The 8,545-nt window shown below is 51.1% G+C and overlaps 1 non-coding gene across 1 annotated transcript; it reads right to left on the reverse strand.

Moving 5' to 3' along the window:
- Nucleotides 1–7,509: 7,509 nt before the first annotated feature.
- TRNAA-UGC lies at nucleotides 7,510–7,581 on the reverse strand. The gene has a single exon. It is a non-coding gene; the product is annotated as a tRNA-Ala (tRNA).
- Nucleotides 7,582–8,545: the final 964 nt, after the last annotated feature.

Here is an 8,545-nt window from a genome sequence, read left to right on the forward strand (position 1 = left end):
ACCGAGTGGAGACGAGGGAAGCGACAGTGAGCAGGAAGGGCCAAGAAGCAAGGCAACTCCACACCTCACCCCTCAGATTGTGAATATGCAAACTTCGGTGGCCGGAGGGACTTTGTACGCATGACTAACCTTATGAATCAGTTGGCATTAGGAATTGTCCAGGAGGCCCCGTGTGATCACACGGACCCTTAGACATAGAAAGGGGAGTCCTCCGAGAGACCCAGAGCACAAGGGGAGCCCACCCTCCATCTCAGGCTTTGGGGGAGGGGCGACGGGTCAGGGGTGAGGTCAGCCTTCCGGAGCCAAGCGCGGCCCCCAGCGGACAGGCAGCACGCGCGTGGGGGCCTCAGAGCCACCTCCAGCTAAGAGGCCAGACCACGGACGCCCGATTGGAGTGTCAGGGGGCGCTCAGCAGAAGGCCCAGCGGCACTCACCGGCCTTCTGATTCTTCTGAGCTGCGGGCTCTGCGATGGTAAAGGGGTGGCGTGTGAGCCGTTAGGTTTGTGGTCCCTGGTCACCGCAGCAATAAAAAGTAACTCATACCTGGTTGTAATATCGTTACATCTTCTCCTAGCATTGTGGAGGGCAGTGATATGGGGTCAAAAGTGTGAACCGGAAAGGACGGTGACCCTCAGCAACATGGGACATAGAATAATGCAATCCCAGGAAAGTGGAGGAAACGTAACATCTACAGGCAAAGAGGCTTCGGTGAAGGCGGGCCGTGGAGGGTCCTTCTCAGAGAGGACGGAGAATGCGCAGGGTGGTGAGAAAGTGGCCAGCGGGACGGGTCCAGAGGCTGCTCGGGCAGTGGGCCGGCTCTGTGCCCCGAGGGCACGCCACCCTCGTGTCGCGTGGGCAGGGCAGTGATGGTCAGCACACGCCCGGAGCATAGAAGGTTTTAGGATCTCTGGGTGGATCGCATCCTCTGTGAGGATGGGCACGTTCATACATGATGTGACCTTGATGCACAAACTTTCATGCTAGACAGGCCGGCATGGAGCGGGGCGTTTCTGTCGCCGCTGGCCGGACACCGTATGCATCCCGCCTGTTCCAACAGGCAGAGCTTTGGCAAAGCTTCCTTCCGACTTCCCGTGGCTCCTTCACTTTCTTGTTCGCCACCTTAACTCCTTTTACAGGTATTCAAGATGCCAGTAAATCCATGCGCCATTTTCAGTAAAATTAAAATTCATGCTTGTTTAAGAATTTTGGTTAAACCTCGATCCAGTCAAGCGAATGTGCACTGTCACAATGGGCCACTACATCATTCTACACAAAGGTAATGTCCTCCAAATTTTGAGGAGGAAGTCACGCACCACAGTGTGTCTTACACGGCCGTGCCCTGGAATACTGTAGATGCTTGTGTGGCACACGGGCCTGGCTTCAAGGGGGAGTAGGGCTACAGTTTGGGTAAGAGGAGACTGTCTCTGTGGGTCCCGTTGGCTACTGGAGTCCGTTCAGACGTTTTACTACCCATAAAACCGTGCCAATGGTGGCATTTAGTGTTACAAAAGGTCGGTCAGGGACATTTTACGGTTCCTCATGTAAGAGGCGGTTCGGCTGTAGAAATATCCTGATTGCTGTTACACTGACCTCTCTTGTTGGTGGAGGAAAAGCGCTGTGTCAGATAAAAGCTTTACATGTTGCCTGAGTGAAGACACCAGAATTCGGATCATAATTTTTTAAAACGCCCTTTGTGTTCAAGCTGAAACACAACACTGTGCACAATGTGAGGGTTTTACGAACCGTGGAGGGGGACTTTAGGGAAGGAGTCAGGTTCAGCATGGGTGTCTCAGCTGATGCAGCAGAACCACGCCCATCCGCAGTCAGGTTCCAGCACGCTCCCATTTCTGCGCGGCCTTGTTAAGATGCTTCTCACAGAAAATACTTGGCCTGTGCCGTTAGGAAAGTTTGTGCTCACGCCCCCTTTTCACGTGCCCTCACTGGAAGCCGTATGCTCTGGTGTCCAACGCGGTCCTTTGTACCTGCTGCTGATCACAGACCCTCACCCAAAGTTTAAGAAACCGGGCTGCGTTATAGGTTACTGCTACCAAGCTTTCCGCACCTGCATCCTTAGGCCCACCAGAACCTCTGATTGATTGCCTTCGTGAAGCACAAAATATGAAACAAGAAGCAGGGAGCCGTCCGAGACAAGGTAAATGCCCGTCTCCCTCGTGGGTGAGGTCATAGCTGGCTGCCTCCGGGCGCATCCTTTACTTTAGATTACCCTGAGCAAACACGCGCCACACGCATTACACCAGAGGTTACAGCACAGATGGTCTCCGCAGACTGCCATTTCATAATGCAGAATCACCGCACGGAGCTCTATGTTATGAAGCCAGCTTAGACTTGGCAGGGAGAGGGAACGCGGGTTCCCCGTGCCAGCTGCACTGTGCAGCAGAGTCACCCCACGGGCTTCTTGGCCAGGCGGGACGGTGCGCACGCTTTTCCTTCTGGCCCTGCCACGTCTTCCTTCCACTCCAGCGGGGCCGAAGGTCTCTCGTCAACCTCTGATCCGTGCCACAAGACCCTTTGTAAATGGCACCATGACTGATGATGGAGGAAAAACATAGCTGTGCCAGATACATTTGCCAACATCTCAGAAAATTTCTACAGAAATTTATCATCGAATTTGTGAGTATATTAAGCCACATCGTTCCAGTGTTGTTCCAATAAAATAATGGGTATTAAGCAAACATGATTCCCTCAGGACGATGGTGCAACCCATGCCTTTAATGAGGTTCCCACCTAGCTGCACAGACAGAACCCAGCTGCACGGGCAGCCGTGTGTACGATGCAGGACACAGGCAAGCTCTGGCTGCCGTGACTTGATCAGCTCTGGGAGATTTAGGAGGAGCGTGAGGACAGGGGAAAGTGGCAGTGGTGTCGGGGGGGAAACGCCTGTGAGTGGGGAAGTTACAGCACAGATGTAAACCTCCTGGGCCTGGACCACACAGCCTGGGTTGTAGTCCAGGCTGCAGTATGTGCAAGCTCTGTGACCCGGGGCAAGTTCATTGCAAAGGCTAAATCTCAAGCACACAAAAGCAAAAGTACTAGCTCTCAGGAGGGCTTTGATGAAGTTAAGCGAGATAACAGTGGTTAGCGATTACAAAACACCCTGGGCCAACCCCTCTTCAAAATGGTTTACATTCATGAGTTCATCAAACCCTCCCAATAACTCTGTGCAATACACGCTGCCATTCTCCTCTTTTACCACACGGAACATGGGCGCACAGTGACGGTAAGTAACTACCTTAAGGTCCCTTCTGTTGTTGGGCGGGCTGGGATTCTGGCTGCAGAGCTCAGGCACTTGAACACTGTGTTCTGTTGCTCAGTCAGTGATCACCATTGGATGATCACCATTGGACGACCGCCATTACAGCTTCCGAGCGGGAGCTGTGTCCTTGACTTTGAAGCACCTTTGAATGTAAGGAGCCAGAAGAGACACACACACAGTAATGCTGTGACATGTCTCTCTGCAAAGTCGGCCTATGAGATCTGAGGGTGCTTTAATGTCTAACATTGCAATCCTACCTTAAAACATATGTTAAGTGGTAGTCACTTTTTACAGGGTTCTGCCCACATCGGTATTTCCGAGGAACGGATATCTAGGAGAGACCCGCCACAGTTTTTCACCCACAAGCAAACCAACCCCGCCAGCTGACTCACAAATCAACCCATTGCCAAGTCTAAGATGAGGGAATGGTCTGGCTTCCTCAGTTTGAGTTCACAGGTGTATGAAGACATTTAACCAAGGAAATTCTTCGTGAAGCTGAAACCCCGGCAGCCATTACTCTCAATAAAGTCATCTTTTATCGAAACATTGCAAGAGGGTGAAATGAATTGCAAAGTCACGACTGATGAAATTCCAAAGAGCGTACACGTTTAGGCATGGGGCTTTCTCTGGCAAACACAGTAATCACGGGTATTTCTCGGCCAAAGACACAAGGACACTGACGAGGAGTTTCAACATTGTCTGCATTTGTTATTCACATTATCCTGGACGAATTACTTTCTGCTCCATTTCCTAAGTAAGATAAAAAGGAGCAATTTTCTGCTGCCTTTGGATTTTCAGTAATTTGCTGCCTAACAGTTATTTTTATTTCGCCAGCGGGGAACAATGAGGGTGTCAATCACGTAAATCTGTGTAAGTGAGAAAGGGAAAGGTATCTCAGTCTGCACTCTGGGAGTCGGGCAACGGTGTATCGAGAGAGCACGCATTTCCCTGCTGTTTCCTGTGTGGCAGGCGATGAAAGCCGTCACCCTTACGGAAGGGCCAGTTTCTTTCTCAAGTAAACCTTACACGCTGAACTGCTCATGCCTATTGGTGTCACACTTTAGAAACCTGTAATTTTAGAAACCTGTAACATTTTAGAAACCTGTAAGAGGCAAGCTGCATATCCCTAAAGGCTTAGGGCGATCAGAAACGCCAGTGTCATAGAACGGCTGTCTCAGGAGGTTTCAAATTAATAGCAGCAGAAGCTACTTAGCAACACGTCACTGATGGTGGGATGACTTTTGAGACAAAGGGAAGCAGGTGCGTCTCGCCACGGAGACCGAGGGGACCTGAGAGGAAAGCACGACCCTGACCTGAACGCTGCGGGACTCAGGAGCACAGAGCGGGTGAAGACCAGGAGAAACCGCCTCATTCCCTGGACCACCAGGGTCAGCAACAAGTCCTTGCGTGTTTCCAGTGAGCCCAGCTCTCACGCGAGCTGCCTGCTTCGTCTCCTCCCCCGACTGTGTCGTCAAGTCTCTGCTGCCACTGAACTCGGTCGCCCGGGTCCACCCCTCGCACTGGTCTTGGGTTCTCCCGCACTCCCTCCACTTGTCTTCGCTTTGGGGACAGTGAGTGGGTTTTTTTTTTTTTTTGCCTCTTTAAAAGGCTACGACGCATCCTTGAACGCCCGCCCTGTTCTCCCGACACCTTGAAAATGCCCAGAGCTTTCAGTTCGCAACTTTCCCACTTTCTTCACACTCAGAGTATTTTTTTAAAATCGTACTCTGAATCCAATGTGAGTGATTCTGCTCTGATGTTTCCTTAAAACGGCGCACAATAACTCTGCAATCGTTTACATATCTTTTCATCAGTCAAATCCCTCAATTCTCCAAATAATGGACTTAGTTAAAATCGTTGTTTTTTTCATTTTGAGACTCTGGGTGTCATCTGCCTGTCACTCGATAGAGGGAAAGAATGGGAACTCGTCATTGTGGATTGTCGATGCATCGGGAACTCGCCAAAGTAAGTGAAACGTGGTAACTTGCAAGTCCTCCCAAATCCTCTAAGTCTTATCTCCCTTTCCCGTGAAAATAAAACAACCGAGAGTTGCTGTAGCTCTCAGCCCCACCCAAACACCAGCCAGCATCCTGAGCGTGGCCTTCAGCGGAAACCAGGCCAGACCATTTCTGCCCCAGCACAGCCCCTCCTCCGTGCGGGCGGAAGGGCCGGGCCCGCCGGGCCGGCGAGTTTACTTCTCACGTTAGAAACCCCTTCCGTGCCGGGGCCGGGCTGAGCCTCGCTTCCCCGCAGTGTGCACACGCCTTGCTGGGCACAGGACCCGGGGCGGCCTTCCACACGCCCGTTTTCGGCAGTTTCCCCTCTTTTGAACTGGATCTTAAAATAGTAGCCGCCCCGGAAGGTTCTTGTGAGGAATGAGTGAGGTGGCATGAGGCAGCCCCGAGTCCTGCCGCTGTCATTGTTGCTGTCACCATACTGCATTGTCACCCTGTCTCTGCTCTGCTCTTCTCGGTCTTCTGTGGCACGGAAAACGTCCAATACTTCCTTTTTTAATGGTTTCTGGTTTTACTTTGATGACAGTCTCTCATTTTCCAGAATATAAAAAGAAATGAAATGATACTTGACTTTAGTTCACGCGCTTGACAGTTTAGTCACACGGAAGTGCTTGAAGGAAAAAAGGGGTGCAGTTAAGGCTGTCAGGGAAAACGGGGGGCTGTCACACAGCCTTGGGAAGCGGTGACAGGGGTAAGGCTAGTCACGGAAACTTTCTCTCCCTTCCCAAACATCTCAGTGCACTGAGAGAGGGCACTTTGACAGCAAGAGCACGCTGGGAAGTGACACGATTTCTAATGAATGAAAAATAAATGGGTAATATGTGTTAGTAATTAGTTCTCACATTTAACAGCTTCTCCAAGACTGTGAATAAGTTAACATAGTGTTTAATATTCCTCTGAACCATGAACCCATGCACAGTCTTGTGTTATTCCATGATTAAACATGTCTTTGATCAGAAGGTCTCAAATTTATCCCCACAAATGAGGTGTCTACATATTTGATCCCTGGGCTTTATCCAGAACGCAGAGAAGTCGGGGCAGACCAGGCCCAGCTTCAGGGTGACCTTCGACCCAGCGGGGAGGCGGGGCCTCCATCCGCAGCGAACACCAATCGCTGTGAGCGAACCGAGAACAGAAGGTGGTTGACTTCGTTAGAGTTGCCTTCATTCTGTTCGTACGAGAACAGGAAACACAGTTTGACTGATGTTAGGACGAAGGTCAACAACAAAATGTTCAAATAGACCCATGATGCAGAAAAGGAGGGCTCACCAAAGACACCTCTTTATCTGGTCATTACACCAAACACACCTGAATGCATGTCACAAGTGTTTCCCCAGAGAAACGAGTAACACCCCTCAAAATAGATTGATACCTCGTGGTGGAGAGTGAAACGTGAGTGGGCGTGTCTGTGTCATCAATGGCCATGGCGCCCATCGCAACAGTAAGTACATCCACCGCCTTCAGGTCCTCGTGGCTGACAACGCCCAAGGTCAACAGGTGTCATGTGGATCACCTGAAAGTCAGTGCGGGGGGGTGGGGGGGGAGTCAGCTTCCTATTCCCCAAAGATTACGGGAGCTATTTGAAAACCTCCCATTCTGCACCCCATCACAAATGGAGATCAAAGCCGTACGGCAAAGGCGGCTCCACAGTGCTGGAGCCCACGGAACCGGCGTCTGTTCTGCGGGCGACACTGCAGCTGTGTGTCACGGAACGGTTTGGGGGGTCGGCCGCGGCATCAAGACAGGTGACACACACGAGACACTCCCAGCTCCATTGCCTTACACGACCTTGCTGTGAGTGCTAAAGGGATGTTCTATGTGAGAGTAACTTAGAAAAAGGAGTGTTATAAATATATTTGTTATATTTTTATTCTTTCAGTGGGCCATGCCCATGGCAGAGCAAGTAAGTTTTTATCTGACCATGTAGGTGGTTTTATTTCTAAAAGTAGGTTATTCACAGTGATATAAATGAATTAAATTAGGAAAGGCTAGATTTTCATTTTTGATGAATGAAAAAAGTTATGAATAGTGAAAGAAAATACCATTATCATGTCAGATTTTCATACCATTATCATATCATACCTAGATTTCCATGTAGTTTATTTACTACAGTAACTTATACTAATGCATAGCACTGAAAATACAGGCCCCACTGTGAAGACATATAGCATTTAATATAAACCAGTCTAAGAACGGGTCCATGTAACCAGTGAAGGGACTTGCAGATGCCAGGCTTTGAACCTGGGGCCTCATGCATGCAAAGCATATGCTCTACCGCTGAGCTACATCCCCAGCCACAACACTGGCTTCCCATGCTGATAAATCAATGCAGCCACTCCTGTTAATACGATGAGCCAGACCATGTCCTCCTAGGCAGTGAAACGGCCTTGGATTCCTACAGTCTCAACTGCCTGTCGCACGGAGTCCGCAGCAGTCCTCCCGGGCCGGTCCTTTGTCCCGCTGCCCAGCAGGTCAACAGCAAGCCGGTTTCCCGGTTTTCAGAGAGAGGAAGAAGCACGTTGTCCTTCGAAAGGCATCGTCTTCCGAGGGTCTTCTATTTGTAAGTCCAAGAAAATATTTTCATTATATCCCACAATTTCCCCAGTACTTCCATAGGAGGAAATAAAATTAAAAAAAAAGCAGAACAAAACTTTTCGCCTCCACTCCGGCTGGGGTCCTGCAGCTCAGACTGACAGAAACAGATGGACAAGAGGGAGACAGGGTGCGCGTGCGCGCAGGAGAAACCCCGTTACGGGGAACCCAGAGGGCCGACGTGGCACCCTAACAAGAACGACACATTTACGGGTGCGTGATAAGACGAGGAAAGGGAGGGGCGTAGGGTTTAGGGGCGAGACGCCGCACATGGGGAAGAAACCAATGGAAGGCGAAGGCACTCGAGTGAGGTTCGCTGTGGACCTCCGAGCGCCGTGCCGTCTCCGGGGATACGGTCGGCGTCCCCTCCCTGGCCCAGTGGGGTGGGGGCCACCTTCACAAGGGCATTGACGGTCCGCCATCCAGCTGCTGGGGGGTGGCAGGGAGCGCGCCCTGTCTGCTGCCTCTCTCGGTGGCCTTTCGCTTGCAACGACCGCTGCGCCAGACGGGCATTGTGCTGCTGGGCGGCGTGTCCCGAACGCCCTCGCTTCCGTCCTGGCGTGCGGGTGCGCGTGCAGGCCTTGTTGTTGGGGAAAACAAGTTGAGAGAAAGCGACCGAAGAGCTTACTTGTTGCAATAACAAGGCTGTCCTCGGGCAGGGACA

The sequence above is a fragment of the Phyllostomus hastatus genome, unplaced genomic scaffold (assembly GCF_019186645.2).
Source record: "Phyllostomus hastatus isolate PE091 unplaced genomic scaffold, TTU_PhHast_1.1 phas_contig_80, whole genome shotgun sequence".
Taxonomy (NCBI): domain Eukaryota; kingdom Metazoa; phylum Chordata; class Mammalia; order Chiroptera; family Phyllostomidae; genus Phyllostomus; species Phyllostomus hastatus.